This window comes from Malus domestica, chromosome 13, assembly GCF_042453785.1.
Source record: "Malus domestica chromosome 13, GDT2T_hap1".
Classification (NCBI taxonomy): Eukaryota; Viridiplantae; Streptophyta; class Magnoliopsida; order Rosales; family Rosaceae; genus Malus; species Malus domestica.
Window position 1 is genome coordinate 36136606 of NC_091673.1, and position 17137 is coordinate 36153742.

The window sequence follows — 17137 nt, forward strand, 5'->3', positions numbered from 1 at the left end:
AAGGCAAAAGTTGAAAAACTCAAAGGCATAGGCTTCGTCCGCGAAGTCAATTATCCAACGTGGGTAGCAAATGTTATCCTTGTTAAAAAGAATCCGACCAAGGAAAGTCTCCTGCTTCAAAAGGTCTTGTAGAGAATGTGTGTCGATTACACCGACCTAAACAAAGGATGCCCGAAGGATAGTTTTCCTCTTCCTCTCATAGACAGACTTATAGATTCTACGACAAGGTGTGAACTTCTGAGCTTCATAGATGCTTACTCAGGATACAACCAAATCCTCATGAACCCTCCGGACCAAGAACACACAGCCTTTACTACTGACAGGGGACTATATTGCTATGAAGTCATGCCCTTCAACCTAAAGAATGCAGGAGCAACTTATCAGAGACTGGTCAATTCATTATTCGCTGAACAGATTGTGAAGAGCATGGAAGTTAACGTTGATGATATGCTAGTCAAGAGCAAATATGCTGACGAACACATCATCAACCTATTTGAAACTTTCACCATTCTGAAGAGGTATCGAATGAGGTTGAACCCCAACAAATGTGCCTTACGTGTAGGCTCTGGCAAATTCTTAGGCTTCATGATAAGCCAACGAGGCATTGAGGCTAATCCCGAGAAGATCAAAGCAATCCTCGATATGAAGGAACCAGTAACTTTAAAAGACGTCCAGAGCCTTACTGGTAAGGTGGTAGCCTTAACTAGGTTCATCTCTAAGGCTACAGACAGATGTGCTCCTTTCTTCAAAGCACTTAAGGGAAGTAAGAAGTACATTACATGGACTGATGAATGTGCTGAGGCATTCAAGAACCTCAAAGGCTACATGAGTAAAGCCCATCTGCTCTCCAAACCTGAGGTTGGTGATACTCTCATGATCTATCTGTCAGTATCGACTTTAGTAGTAAGTTCCATTCTCATTTGAAAGGATGGTAATGTTGAACGGCCTGTCTACTACGCTAGTAAGGCCTTACAAGATGCAGAGACACGATACTCCAACATTGAGAAATTGGATCTAGCATTGGTCATATCTGCTCGAAAACTTCGCCCTTACTTCCAAGCACACTTCATCATTGTGCTTACCAATCATCCTATTCGACTAATACTCCAAAGTCCTGACACTTCTGGGTGAATGATCAAATGGGCGATAACATTGGGTGAGTTTGACATCTCCTACCAACCAAAGCCAGCTGAGAAGGGCAAGTAGTGGCAGACTTCATCGTCGACTTCACATATCCTGTTGACATTGTTTCTACGCCTAAAGAAGTGGCTTCATTACCCTTGAAAACTCAGAAAATAGAACCAACAACCCTAGCATGGAGTCTATATGTTGATGGCTCGTCTAATCAACAGGGTTGTGGAGCAGGACTAATCCTTACGACCCCTAACAAAGTGGCGATAGAGTATGCTTTTCGTTTCAAATTCAAGGCGTCGAACAATGAGGCCGAATATGAAGCCCTCCTAGTAGGCTAACGTTTGGCCAAACACCTTAGGGTTAAAGAAATTGATATCTTCAGTGACTCCTAATTGGTGGTGAACCAGATCACCAATAACTTTGATGCTAAGGATATCTGGCACAAACACAATTGTTGCTCCAACACTTCCACTACCAGATTACCCAAATTCCTCGAGCGACAAACAGTCATGCAGATGCTTTGGCTCACCTCGCCTCAGCGGTGGAAAACAAGATTGGGAGAAAAATTCAAGTCGAATTGTTGGCAGCACCAAGCACCATGGCTGCGGAAGTGTGCAACTTACAACAGGGGGATAGTTGGATTACCCCGATTTATAGATTTCTTGCTTAGGGCACCCTTCCAAATGACAAAGTCCAAGCTAAGCAAATTCAATACAAGGCTACTCGTTACTTGATCATTAATGACCAACTCTACAAGCGGGGTTTTAGCTTACCATACCTCAGATGCCTTATGCCCGCAGACGCGGAAACTGTCATTCGGGAAATACATGAAGGAGTCTACGGAGATCATGCTAGATCTCGATCCCTAGCACACAAGGTTTTTTGCCAAGGATATTACTGGCCAACACTCAACCAAGATGCCATTAGAATATCCCGCTCATGTGATAAGTGTCAACGTTATGCAACTATTCCTCACTCTCCTCCCGAGCTGCTCACTCCTATGATCAGCTATTGGCCTTTTGCCCAATGGGTACTTGATTTGATCGGCCCAATGCCTGCAGGGAAAGGCAAGGTCCGCTATGCAATCGTTGCAATTGACTACTTCACAAAGTGGGCCGAAGTAGAACCTTTGGCAACCATTACTAAGGAAAAAATAGAAGACTTCGTATGGAAGAACATCCTTTGCAGATTCGGCATTCCCAATGCGATAGTCGCTAACAACGGGTGACAGTTTGACAACAATAAGTTTAGGATGTTCTGCTCTAAGTTCAACATCAACTTATGTTTTGCCTCCCCAGCTCATCCCAAGTCTAATGGACAAGTTGAAGCCATCAACAAAATAATCAAGCGAACTTTGAAAACCAGCTTGGACAAGGCTAAAGGTTGTTGGCCAGAATTTGTACCCTAAGTTCTTTGGTCATACCTCACTTCGTATCGGACATCAACTAGAGAAACCCCATTCTCACTTGCCTTTGGTACAGAGGCAGTTGTCCCAGTTGAGCTTGAGCAAGCAACGTTCCGAGTCCAGAACTACGTGCAAAAAGAAAATGACAAACAACTTTCCCTCAACTTAGATCTATTCGAGGAACATAAAAACCAGGCTCACTTGAGGAATGTCGCCTACACTCAGCGCATCTCCAACTACTATGACTCAAGGGTTAACCTCGTTCTTTCAAAGTGGGAGACTGGGTATTAAAGAAAAGATTACTCTGCGATAGAGTCCCGAGTAAAGAAACACTTAGTCCAAACTGGGATGGACCGTTTAAAGTTGTTGGCATCAGTCGCCCTGACCCCTACAAGCTTAGAAGCTCCGATGGCAAGACCCTTGGCCATCCATGGAACGCTAATCACTTGAAGTACTATTACAAGTAAACTCACATTGTACAAGTGTTAAGCTTCAGCCATTCAGCATCCTATGTAACGAAGACTATTTGGCATGAATTCATGCCACCAACCAGGTGATGAAATGTATAACCCGTACTCTAATATCATTTGGTAACTTGCCATTCATGCCACCAACCAGGTGAAGAAGGAACTCATCCTCGTGCCACCAACCACGTGATGAAATGTGATGAAGGAACTCACCTTCGTACCACCAACCAAGTGATGAAAGCAACTCACCATTCATTCCACCTACCAGAAAACGAGTAGTACAACGTGTACATGTGAACCCCTAGCATTCACAAATAATCAAAAACCCTCAAGCTTGACAACTCAACTAAGGTAGCACTTATGCCCAACAAGAGCTTCATCAAAGTAGTTTAACCACAATTCTCAAAAGCTTCACACACTTTTGATCAAGACAGTGTGAAGCAAAACCAATTTATGGTGCCAATAAAAGCTTCATCAAAGGAGTTCAACCACAATTCTCAAAAGCTTCACACACTCTTGATCAAGACAGTGTGACGCAAAACCAATTTATGGTGCCAATAAGAGCTTCATCAATGAAGGGCAACCATAATTCTCAAAAGCTTCACACACTCTTGATCAAGATAGTGTGAAGCAAAACCAATTTATGGTGCCAATAAAAGCTTCATCAATGGAGGGCAACTACAATTCTCAAACCTTCGAAGCAAATTTAAGGATGTTCGAAGCAAATTCAATTTATATGGTTCATCCAAACATTCAACTACTACAAGGTGTGGCTTGCATCACAATCTCTTGCTCAACAATGTGGAAGCAAAATTTGTATATAGTGTCTCTTCCACATTTTCAAATTTCTAGTTTAACAAAAAAAAAAAAAAAAAAAAAAAAGGGAAATTCAACAAAGCTTCATCAATGGAGGACAACTACAAATTCTCAAAAGCTTCACACTATCTTGATCAAGATAGTGTGAAGCAAAATCAATTCATAGTGCCCAACAAAGCTTCTACACAAAAGCTTCATCAATGGAGGACAACTACAAATTCTCAAAAGCGTCACACTATCTTGATCAAGATAGTGTGAAGCAAAATCAATTCATGGTACCCAACAAATGCTTCAACTCTAAAGCTTCACCTACAAAGCTTCAACTCCAAAGCTTTACCTACAAAAGCTTCAACTCTAAAGCTTCACCTACAAAACTTCAACTCCAAAGCTTTACCTACAAAAGCTTCACCCACAATAGCTTCACCTACAAAAGATTCACCCATAAAAGCATCACCAACAAAAGCTTCACCCACAAAAGCTTCAACTTCATAGCTTCACCTACAAAAGCTTCACCCACAAAAGCTTCACCCACCACAAAAGCTTCACCCAAAAAAGCTTCACCCATCACAAAAGCTTCACCTACAAAAGCTTCACCACAAAAGCTTCACACTATCTTGATCAAGATAGTGTGAAGCAAAATCAATTCATGGTACCCAACAAAGCTTCAACCTCAAAGCTTCACTACAAAGCTTCACCTATAAAGCTTAAAAATATATATATATATATATATATATTTTCAGAAATTCAAAAATTCAAAAATTCAAAAATTCAAAAATTCAAAAATTCAAAAATTCAAAAATTCAAAATGGTGAAGTTTTGTTACTTTGGAAACATCCAAGTCACTGAGTAGCTACTAGCAAGAGGTGTCTTGCTAGTAGCCATGTTTCCAAAAATTCAAAACTTCACCATCTTGTCAACTCTATCGACCAGAGACTTGGGGGACTCTTACCATATGCTATTGCACCTTGATACTCGGAAGTCTCATGACTACTCAGTGACTTGGATTTTTTCAAGTCTCCAACCGAGAAGTTTTCCTCACTCGAGAAATTAAGGGAGCACTACCTCAACATACATGCTTTACTCACAAGGCTTTAACATACAAGCTTCAACAAAAGGAAAAATTCAAAGAACTTAGTGAAGAAGGCCTTGGTGTATTTAACACAATACGTTAAAATGAAGCAAAGCTTGTTTATTGATATCTCTGATAAGTTACAAATATGTACATATACATGAATCAAAATAAACAAACAAGAAGGAGCCTTCACAAAGGTTGCTCAGGAGAAGTCTCAGCAGTCAGCAGAGCCCCAGAAAGAGGAGGCATCAGAGGATGATTATTTGGAGCCTCAGTACTAGGCAGAACCCCAGAAGGAGGAGGACTCGAAGGTTGATCATTTGGAGCTTCATTACGCGGTATAGCCCCTGAAGACGAAGGCAATAAATGCCTTTGGAACAAACCCACAAACCTCTGATGATCAAGTAAAATTTGACCATCAGATTCCTGCAGGTGGTCGAGCTTCCTCTTCATGTTTGTAGCATAGTCATGTGCGAGCCTGTGCAACTGTTTATTCTCATGCTTGAGCCCTCTGATCTCTTGTTTGAGACTTATCACTTTAGCCGCCAATGATTCAACTTGGCACGTTTGAGCAAATAGGCGTTGGGCCATATTAGACACAGAACCTGCACACTGAACATTGAGAACCAAAGAATCCTTAACAACCAACTCATTAGACTGTTTGGAAAGTAGTCTGTTATCTTTGGGAGTGAGAAGGTTCTTGGCCACCACCGCAGCAATCATATCATTCTTCATCACAAAGTCCCCAACGGTAAGAGGACCAGTAGGGGATAAGAAGCATGGGCGCCATATGTTGTCTTGAGAAGGCATGGCTGCCTCTTCACCAAAGTTCAAGTTAAAACGATGGTCGGATGGGCCAGACATTCTCAGAAATGATGAAGGAGAAATGAGGTGCAAAAAATCTCTGACGTAAGGGGAAAATTCCTACAAGCAGTAACTCTTTGAATGTACTTCTTGCACACAATTAGTGCCCTTATAAAAGAAAGGGCAACATAACCGTTGGTTAAAAAATCGAAGAGGCACCACTCTCCAGATTCCTAAGAAGCACCACTTTCCACACGCAACAGTAGCTCATCGGGTACCACAAATAACTTTGCCAAATATCTCTGACAAAGTTTAGACACATAAATTTTGAAGGTTCAACTACCCTACCATTACCCACAAGGGTAAAGGAACAATGCCACTGCTTGATAACTGGAAAGTCCTTGTGTGTGTCAACCTCTGTGCTCCGTGGCAAGGCAGACTGGTAAAAAAGCCCAACCTTTATTCACATCGAGAAAACACTTCCAACAGGATTACTTGCTCAAAAATCAAAGAAGCACCGCTCTTCGAATCTCGAGAGCCAAACTCCCACCAGGATTGCTTTCTCAAAAATCGAAGAGGCATCGCTATTCGAATCTCGAGAGCCAGACTCCCAACAGGATTACTTGCTCAAAAATCAAAGAGGCACCGCCCTCCGAATCTCGAAAGCCAGACTCCTAACAGGATTACTTGCTCAAAAATCGAAGAGGCACCGCCCTCCGAATCTCGAGAGCCAGACTCCCAACAGGATTACTTGCTCAAAAATTGAAGAGGCACATCTCTCCGAATCTCGAGAGCCATACTCCCAATAGGATTACTTGTTCAAAAATCGAAGAGGCATCGCTCTTCGAATCTCAAGAGCCAGACTCCCAACATGATTTCTTTCTAAAAAATCGAAGAGGCACCATTCTCCGAATCTCGAGAGCTAGATCCTCGACAGGATTGCTTGTTCAAAAATCGAAGAGGCACCGCTCTCCGAACTTCGAGAGCTAGATTTCCTTAGATAAAGCTTGTCTGCAATCTTCACACGCAACATCAGCTTTCCAGATACCACATACCACTTTTTCAAAGTGCTCTGACAAAGTTAAAACACGTGAATCTTGTAGCTCCCACTACATTGCTATGACCGAGAAGGGTAAAGGAACAACGTTACCACTCGCTGTTGGGACAATTCCTATATATGTCGACCTTCATCCTCCACAGCTAGGCAGACCTGCAAATAAAAAAAATGCTCAACTTTTCTTCACATCCGAGAGGGCACTCTTAGCATAGTCTTTCGAAATACTCAACTTATTTTCCCCTTGATAATACCTCTGAAAACAAGCCACACCAAAGCAAGAGTATCTCATATCATCAGGGTTAAAAGCAAGAGTATCCCATATCATGCTTATTCCCTGTCTTTTCCTTTGGCCTTGTTCTTACCTGCAAGACAAAGAGAAAGAGAGCAATCAGTCAGCACTTGGAATTAAGCTTCCAGTCAGGAACTGACTGCCTGGAACCCCTTACCTGATTACTTACTTGACATTGCTCTCGAGCACTCATCTTCAACATGTTATGCTTCCAGAGGAGATACCACATCTGCCTGAGGAAAAGATAGGGTAAGTGAGAAGGATACAAGGAAGCATGTGGAGACAAGCGTAACAGAATATGTGCCGATACATCCACTACTTTGTCAACAGCAAAAGTATTCCATATCATCAGGGTCCAACGTACTCTAGATTTAATGGACTTGTTTTGACCCTCAAATTCTTGAGTCGGCCTTATTCTCTAGAGGAAACGAGAAAACCCTTCAGCCCAGTTCAAGAATAAGCCTGTGGAAAGTTACTTCTTCAAAAGTAAAAGCATCTCATATCATCTCTTCTCCATTTTCTTCTCCTTATCCTTGTTGTTTTTTACGACACAAGGAAAAGGAGAACAATCAACTGGAAGCCGAAGTCGAACCTCCGATCCAGGTTGCTTGCTTGGAAGTCTGATTGCTTACCTTGTATGTTACCTCATTCGGCAAATCTCCTAGCTTGGCGACTTGGGGTCCTCTTACTATAGGGTTTGTATCGCACTTGACCAAGCTCGAAACTACAAGTAAGCTTAAAGTGAAATTGATACATTACCTTGTGCATTTTCATCGTTTAAAAATACCATCCCTGGATGGAGGAAAAGTACTTCCAGAGAAGAGGCCACATCTACATATGAGACAAATAAGGCAAATGAAAATGATACCACACTTCGGTACTTAGAAGTTTCGTGATTACTCAATGGCTTGGATCTTGCAAGTCCCTAACCGATGAGCTTCCCTCACTCAGGAACTTAGGGGAGCACTGTTTATACCATACTTAACCAATCCGTAAACTACTAAGCACCGGTCAACGTTATACAGTCAAGGACCCAGAAGAGTTTCCCTCTGACCAGGAGGCCAATCACAATGCGACACGTGTCGACATTGGAAGCCAATCATAGTGCAACACGTGTCAACATCAGAAGCCTATCACAACATGACACGTGTCAATGTCAGAATGAAACTAGAAACTCTCTTTTATAAATAGAGATCATTCTCTCACAATATTTCCTAATGTCATTTGTACTAAATCATTCACTAGTACTCACTAAAGGAGAGCTTGAACCAATGTACTTGTGTAAACCCTTCACAATTAATGAGAAATCTTCTACTCCGTGGACGTAGCCAATATGGGTGAACCACGTACATCTTGTGTTTGCTTCTCTGTCTCTATCCATTTGTACACTGATCCACGCTAGTGGCCAGAGCAATCTAGCGAATGTCACAAACTTGACACTTTCTGTTGTACCAAAGTCCCCATTGATTTTATGCATCAACAATATGAATACAATTGGTATCCCAGTCACCTGTTGTTTGCCACAGCCATGCTACCGTATATGTTGAAATTTTCAGGTCAACGGGCTGAAGGTCCACTCCAACAACACCGATACTGTGCCCACTTAACCACCTGCACAATCCTCGGGTGTGGGGTTTTATCACAAAAGGTCTCTGTATTAGTTAGAGTGGGGTAATTCTATTTAAAGTGCTCTCTCTTTTCCCACTTGGCCGATGTGGGACAATGGGTTCCAACACTCCCCCGCACATGAGGCCTCATTTATGGGTCACACGTGAAATTCCACACATCGACAACCATGTGGAGCCATGTCGGGACTCACCCAATCGTGCTGGGTCATTGGGGACCCACCCAAAAACGTGGCATCTTTGGCCTACGTAGACAATCGCATGGGGCCAACCCACCCAATCACGTGGCAATACTGGCCCGCCCTATGGCTCTGATACCATGTTGAAGTTTTCAAGTCATCGGGCTGAGGGTCCACTCCAACAACACCGATACTGTCCCCACTTAACCACCTGCACAATCCTCAGGTGTGGGGTTTTATTACAAAAGACCTCAATATTAGTTAGAGTGGGGTAATTCTATTTAAAGTGCTCTCTCTTTTCCCTCTTGGACGATGTGGGACAATGGGTTCCAACAATATATTACCATTTAAACCATTGCTCAAAACACATTATCGAAGAGAGAACTTGAATCTCCCCCCTCCCCTGTTTATGTTGTTTCCAGATATCTGCTCATACCAACCTAGAGCATCAATCAAAATAGTTTGTGGCATCAAACTAATAACACAAACCAAAATAGTGTGTGGCATAAAACTAATAACCCAAACTTTTATATCATTGTATTTCATATCATTAACACGGAACAGAAACTCCATATTAACTCAGGCAGCCAAGGAGAAGAATGTGAAAAATATTGTTTATATCAAATTTTGTTTTCTATGAGAAGCATGTGAAACGAGCATGGAGCATTATAGACATTTAACTTTAGAAAATAGTACACAGGCGTACCTGGGGCATAATAGTCTTCTTGGGGCACAGCTTCCATGACCTTGTCAAATAATTGCTTCCCTCTTAGGGCTGGTTTGGTATTGCTGTGTTTTGAAAAAAAAATGCTTTTGTTGTGCTGTGAGAATAAGCTCATTTTTGTTGTTTCACGTTTTCAGCTTTTTTTTTTCCCAAAAACTGTGAAAATAAGTTATTTTTAAGTGTTTACCAAACACCTTTTGAGCTTAACTTTTTTTTTTTATATACCCACTCTTTATAAAAGCACATCAGTACCAAACCAGTACTTAATAGATCCATCTTGTTCGCAACCACAACCAAGCCCCGACCTTCTTCAACTACCTGTCTAGTCTAGCTATAACTACTTCATCATGCTTCAAACTTCTCCTAGAAATTGCAATCTGATCATTAAATACATTGTTACAAGAAAGGAATCAGTTCAATATCAAGGAAAAATACACCATATAGTGCATATATCACTCTTCTAATGCAGTCGAAAAAGTTTTTCTTCTTCCGTATAGCGCCCTCTAGAAAACTCTATACCAATTTTAGAGGTTTAGAATGTTCTTGGATCAGTTTAATAGTATCTGCACCTTCCATCACAAATAACCACCATAGGGAATGCATGCTTCCATCCAGTATTCCATTAATCATTTTCATCGCACTAGACAAGACAATAATATGATACCTAAAAGGCTAAAACCCCGTTGAAAGATTACCTAAGAAGCACATCAGTTCACGGAACTGGAAAAGAAAGGTAGTAGAACACACACTAAATTTTTTTACAATACAGACTTGGATCAACAACTTTGTTGAGAAAAAATGAGGTAGTTCTTAGCACCAAGGGCAACATTCCAATCAAGCAATTTATGACAATGTAATTCATTTCTTGAACAAGTTTTTTATTTTTATTTTTTAGGAGACATTTAAAAGAATTAATCACTCAAGGCACCAAACGACAGCAAGAAATATATTTAACATTTTGTTTTAGTCCTCTCCCAATCCAAAAACAAATGCACAAATACTCAAATAGTCAATGGGCTGACGTGTGCACGTTAGGTGCATGTTTCAACATCAGGGTCGGCCCTAGGGGATGCCAGGCGTGTTACCGCACAGGCCCCCGATTTTTAGGGGGCCCTGAATTTTAATAACCTTTATAATATACTACATACAAAAAGAGTGAAAGTAATTCACAACGTTGCCCTAGTGGAATTGGCAAGCGCTGGTACCTACATACCCTTATGTAAGGGTTCGAGTCATAGTAGAACCCTTTTTGGGCCTTTTTTGAACTACATTAATTTTTTCTTTTCTCTTTAATATTTGTAGTTTAATTTCTATCATTATAAAAGATAACTTTTGATGATAAATTTATGATTAGGAATATCATAATTAATTAAAATCCTTAAAAGTTTGAAGATATAATCTTCAAAACCTCCATTTCCATATATGATATCATTTAATCGAATACATGTCAGTCGTTTATTCTTTGGTCAACTTTTAAGGATCATCTATTTTTCATTCTATTTAAAGACCATTTAGTCATCCATATATATATATATATAATACAACTTTGCCCACAACACTAAAGTGGAAGGTGAGCAGGTGATGCTCATCCCCTATTGATTACTGTTAAATTAATTTGGTTTAATTGATTTAAGACACGAATCTCGAATTCTAACTAATCTAACGACAATCAACCGATTGGAGGTTAGAATCATCCTCACTTTAGGGAGTCAGAAAAAATCCAATAAAAAAACTAACAGTTCATTATAAGATGCTACAATATCATAACCAGTGATTTATTTAGCTAGTTCATAATAAAGAGTATGAGTTGTTCTGATTATGATATAGGTACGGTGATATGTTATGTACATAGCCACCACACCTTGCTTTTTGTATTTAAAAAGTAAGAAGTTTCGAACTCATAAACATAAAGAATGCAGATATATAGCCACCAAACCATGCTTCTTTTTTATTTATTTTCTTTTACGTTTATATCAATTTATACACACAAAAAAATATAAAATATAAAAAAAAATATAGCAACCAAAATTTAGACCTTGTAAGAGTTTCCGTTTGAGTCTCGCACAAGGCCTCCAAAATCTTAGGACCGGCCCTGTTCACCATATTAACATGATACACATTGTGCATACTTCAGACCCTTTTTTCATCTTCGAATAAATTTTCATTTTCATAGGTAATTTGCATCACAAACTACCAAATTTTATATAGAAGACATCTAAACATATTACGAACTCTAGAAATTATCGTAAAAATAAACATGTCGCTTGGCACACCTCTTCTGCATCAAGGACCAGAGCAACTACATGAGCTCTCATTAGATTCTTCCTTGTCTGCACAATGCTTAAGGATGATGGTCCTTTCTCTTGTTTAGCTCGTTACAACCAACCTGCAGTGTCGACATGAATAGGAAGACACAATAAATCAAATAAAATAAGCCATGTACATGAAATTTGAGAAGTTAAAACAAATATACTTATAAAAAAAGAATAAATCAAAATTAGAAAGTGAAATAAACATTCAAACTTTATCAACCACCGTATGGTTGCTTATCCTGGACACCACAAATTAGCATACAAATTTGCACTCAATGTCTCACATTTGGTAACATAATACATTTATAAGCTCTGTTGCGAGTTATATATTAGTTAGAGTGTAAATAGTAGTTTATTGTCCCACATTGGTGAAGTACATATGTAATACCAATTGTAACTCCTATATATACTCCACTTTGGAGATTAATGAATATATAAGAAATTCCCAAATATTGTCATATATATTTTTGGTATTTACCATGTTTAGTTCAATATGGCATCAGAGCAGTTCGCTCTTGGTGACCTGTGTGCTTTAATTTTGCGCCCACATTTTTCGTGATTTCCTTCGTTAAAAAAAAAAAAGTGAATAGTGGTGCGCTACAGTACAGTGCATGAACAGTGGTCCTCTACAGTGTCGTAACAGTGATTGCTACAGTGCCGTGAACAGTACTCTGCTACAGTCTGGTAAATTGTTTTCATTCCGCTACGTATCTTTTGTGCCTTTATTGTTTGTGATTTTTGTTCAATGGCTCAATATAATCATAGTGTTGTTATGCATCTTGGTGGAACAAATAAATGGATAATAGATATTTGGGCTCTGATCATGTGACTAGTGACCCTAGAGTGTTTGATGAGTTATGTGACTATGTTCGTGATCCGTATGTTACTAGTGCAAATGGAGCACATTTCCCTGTGAAGGGTGAAGGCACTATCTCTCTGACTCCAACCTTATCATTGGTCCGTGCTTTACTTGTTCCTGATCTTAAGTGCAATCTTTTGTCGGTAGGAAAACTTCTTGATACCTTATATTGTTCTGCTCACTTCTACCCTACGTATTGTTATTTTCAAGATATTCAAACTCAGATAATAATTGGTCATGGTAAAAGAATAGGGGGTATGTACATCTTGACTATGGAGGATACTGTTGTTTCTGGTTCAAATAATCATCAAGTTTTTAGTGCTAAAGTGGATGACAGACATCAAATTTGGTTGTGGCATCGACGATTAGGACATCCATCATTCAGTTATATGAAACATATATTTCCTTCTTTGTTTCGCACTTGTAGTGATTCAGAGTTCAAGTGTGAAACATGTGTCGTGGCTAAGAGTCATCGTGCTTCATTTCCTGTAAGTGATTCTAAAGCTACCGTGAACACGGAAAATTCCTGAAAACGAAAGCGACAAGAACAACGTGCACAAACAAATATTTGTATTTGATGATTTTGGGTTACAATCTCTCTCTATTTTGATCCTCTGATTCGATCTCCATAAGGTGTTGATTTGCGGATGTTTCGTTGACCCAAGGGCCGTCGAGGCTTGATCTTGGATGAACTGTTGGAAGTTTCTTCAAGGGGCCGTGGGCTTGATCTTTGAAGGTGGATTTGAGCAGATCTTCAAGGAGCCGTTGGGGCTTAATCTTGAGGATGAGTGTTTCTTCAAGGGCCGTTAAGGCTTGATCTTGAATAACGGTGATGAACGGATCTTCAAGGGGTTTTGGGCTTGATCTTGAAGAACGGTTGGATGTGTGGCTTTGTCGACGTTGTTGATCCAAGGGCCGTCGGGGCTTGATCTTGGAAGAACGATGAACGAAGAACGAAGAACGCTTTCTTCAAGGGCCGTCGAGGCTTGATCTTGAAGGTGGATGATTGTTGATCCAAGGGCCGTCGGGGCTTGATCTTGGAAGAACGATGAACGAAGACGAATAAGGCTTTCTTCAAGGGCCATCGGGGCTTGATCTTGAAGGTGGATGATTGTTGATCCAAGGGCTGTCGGGGCTTGATCTTGGAAGAACGATGAGCGAAGAACTAAGATCGCTTTCTTCAAGGGCCGTCGGGGCTTGATCTTAAAGGTGGATGATTGTTGATCCAAGGGCCGTCGAGGCTTGATCTTGGAAGAACGATGAACGAAGAACGAAGAACGCTTTCTTGATTCTTCGGGAACCTGGATGCTTGAGAGCTTCGGAGTTTCAGAGCTTCAGAGCTTCAGAATTTTGCCTAATGATTTTGGTTCCTCTCCCCAAATGAATGAAATGGGCTTGTATTTATAGAATTTTCCAAGGCCTAATTTTGAATATAATATCCCAGATGAAATAAGTCGTTTATGCCAGGTGTTGACACGTGTCCTATTTGATGACTTTTCCAACTCATTTCAATTTTCGTTGAGTCACACGCTACGTGTAAAATTTATGTAATACATGAGCGTTGACACTTTGATTTATCGATCAACATTTATTTACCGAAATTTCGATGTCTACAAATGCCCCCACTTCAAGGCACGTCATATACATGTGCTTGTCACGTGTAGGAGATGCGTTTTGAAGTCCCTTACTGTAGATGTCGATCCAAGGGCCGTCGAGGCTTGATCTTGAATTGGACTGGAGATTTCTTCAAGGGCCGTTGAGGCTTGATCTTGAACTTTTGTTTGAAATTTCTTCAAGGGCCATCGAGACTTGATCTTGAAGGTTGAAATTGGACCACAAGGAGCTTCATGTGGTAGATGATCTTTGGCTTTGGTAGTGGGTGAATCGACACGTATTTTGTTGCGCTTGTTGACTTTCCACAGCTTTGATCTTGAACTGGGTTGAAGGATTTTCTGGATTCCTCCAATTGTTGATTTTCCACAGCTTATTCTTGAACTAGGTTTTGATTCAAGGGTGGTAGACACTTAATCTTGAATCGGACTTGTGATTTCTTCCAGGGCCGTCGAGGCTTGATTTTGAATTTGGCTGGAAGCTTCTTCAAGGGCCGTTAAGGCTTGATTCTTGAAGGCTGACTCGAACACATGGCAAGCAGGCACGAGGTGAAGGTGACGACTTGTTGCTTTGTTCAATCTTTCTAATTCACACCTGAGCAGTTTGGTCAACGGTATGATCTTCAAGATTGATGGGCTCTTCTTCCAGTTGGTGACTTGATCTTTAAGGATTTGATTCAAGGGTGGTGCATCGGCACGTGTAGCCCACAACGCCTGGCGAGTCGATCCAAGAATTTGAGGGTCAAAACGAGTTCACCGTCCAGAGTGATTGCAACCCTGATGATATGAGATGCTTTTGATTTTGAAGAAGTAGCGGATGAATCAGCCCGTGCTTGGTTGCACTTGTCTCCACATGCTTCAATGTATCATTTCCCTTGCCTTATCTGTTCCTCAGGCAGATGTGGCATCTTCTCGAGTTCTTCATCTCAGACTCTTTCTGCTGAGTTGATTGTGCATGCTGCATTCTTCTCTGGTTGTTTCTTCAGGCAGATGTGGCAGCTTCTTGAGGTTCTTCAGCTCGGACTCCTTCTGCTGAGTTGACTGTGCAGACCGCATTCTTCTCTGCTTGTTCCTTCTGCACGTTGTCTCCACATGCTGCAAGGTATCATTTTCACTTGCCTTATCTGTTCTCCAGGCAGATGTGGTAGCTTCTTTGGAAGTACAGCAGCAGTGGGAGACGAGTACTCGAGAGCAGTGCTAGGTAGGCAATCAGGGAAGGGTTCCCAGCAGTCGGTTCCTTACCCGAGTTTGAGTGGAAGTCCCGGCATATTGTTTTCTTTATCCTTATCTTTGTAGGTAGGAACAAGGACAAAGGAAAGGACAGGGAGAACGCATGATATGAGATACTCTTGCTTTCTACCCTGGTGATATGAGATACTTTTGCTTTGGAGTCATTGGCTTGCAGAGGTACCCCAAGGAATAAGGAACACTGAGTGACCCGAGAGGCTTCGTTGGGAAGGCATTCTCAGATATGAAGAAAGGTTCTGTATGTCTGCCTTGCTATGAAGGGTGAAGGTGGACAGTTATAGGAAATTCTTTAGTACCTGTAGAGGTACTATTCTTTTACTCGTGTCGGCAACCAATGCGTGATTGATCAGTATGGCTTCACGTGCTTTCTTCTTTATCAGAAATCTTCGACAAATTGTCCGTAATTTTCGTCAAGCTGAGTGTGCATGTGATCGGCGCTTCGACAAATTGCCCGTGATTTCCGCAAAGCCAAGTTTGCACGTGACGGGTGCTGACGAGGCTGAAAAAGACTGGCGCCTCTTCGATATCTGGGATTGGCGCTTTAACAAATTGCCCGTGATTTCCGTAAAGCTGAGTTTGCGTGTGACGGGTGCTAACGCGTCTGGAAAAGCAAGATGCTTCTCCGATTTCTGAGCTTGCCTCTTCGATTTTTGAATCTGCATTTTCTAACGCTGAGCTCACCTCTTCGATCTCTGAAATCCCGTCGAGTGCTGATTTTTTATAGAGGCACGCAGTTTGTTTCAAAGCACACTTGAATTTTAGTTTGTAGAAACTCTCTTCTTGCACTTCACAGATCTTGATTCGTCCGACCTCTTCTTTCTTCAACACTCTTTGAAAATGTCTGGACCCTCCGACCGTCGTTTTGATTTGAACCTTGGTGAAGAGGCAGCCCCGCCTTCTCCAGACAACATATGGCGCCCATCATTCATATCCCCTACTGGTCCTCTTACCGTTGGGGATTCGGTGATGAAGAACGATATGACCGCTGCGGTGGTGGCCCGGAACCTTGTCACTCCCAAAGATAACAGACTACTTTCCAGGCGGTCTGATGAGTTGGCTGTTAAGGAGTCCCTGGCTCTTAGTGTGCAGTGTGCGGGTTCTGTGTCCAACATGGCCCAACGCCTATTTGCTCGAACCCGTCAAGTTGAATCGTTGGCGGCTGAAGTGATGAGTCTCAAACAAGAGATTAGAGGGCTCAAGCATGAGAATAAACAGTTGCACAAGCTCGCACACAACTATGCCACAAACATGAAGAGGAAAATTGACCAGATGCAGGAATCTGATGGTCAGATTTTACTTGATCATCGGAGGTTTGTGGGTTTGTTCCAACAACATTTGCCTTCGTCTTCTGGGGCTGTACCTCATAATGAAGCTCCAAATGATCAACCTTTGGTGCCTCCTCTTCCTGGAGTTCCGCCGAGTGGTGTGGCTTCAAACAGTCAACCTTCGGCGCCTCTCATTTCTGGAGCCCTGCTGAGTGGTGAGGCGGCCCGCGAGCAATAAAGGCTTATTCCTGTTTGTTTGCACATTTTTTTT

The 17137-nt window shown here is 41.3% G+C and overlaps 1 pseudogene; it reads right to left on the reverse strand.

Annotated features, from left to right (window-relative positions):
• LOC114820443 (uncharacterized) overlaps positions 1-17137 on the reverse strand; it is a 90773-nt pseudogene that overhangs the window by 8565 nt on the left and 65071 nt on the right.